Here is a 341-nt window from a genome sequence, read left to right as displayed (position 1 = left end):
TTGTCCTGCCCAGCCCCGGTCTGGCGGTCGGCTGAAGCCTGTACACCTTTTTTCAAATAACGGCGTTCAGCGGGGAGAACACAACATTTAGCAGTCCGGGGGAAACCGGTTCCTTTCAAATCCAGTTGTCTTTGTGATGTAGTATTGTGTGTATGTCTAGTAAAACGCATTAGGCGTCACGACTGGCCGTGAACTCAGTTCCATTCGTGAAAATTGGGTCATTCATCAGAAATTTCATTCATTTTATTTCCAGCTTCAGGTGTGGTTTTGACTCTGAACAGATTTTAACACCTGTCTGTATCCTCTGTCTTACTGAGACAGGCTGGGACCTGGGACCCTTT

Source organism: Bison bison, unplaced genomic scaffold, assembly GCF_000754665.1.
Source record: "Bison bison bison isolate TAMUID 2011002044 unplaced genomic scaffold, Bison_UMD1.0 scf7180017862269, whole genome shotgun sequence".
NCBI classification, from domain to species: Eukaryota; Metazoa; Chordata; class Mammalia; order Artiodactyla; family Bovidae; genus Bison; species Bison bison.
Note: the sequence above shows the minus strand (reverse complement) of the source record.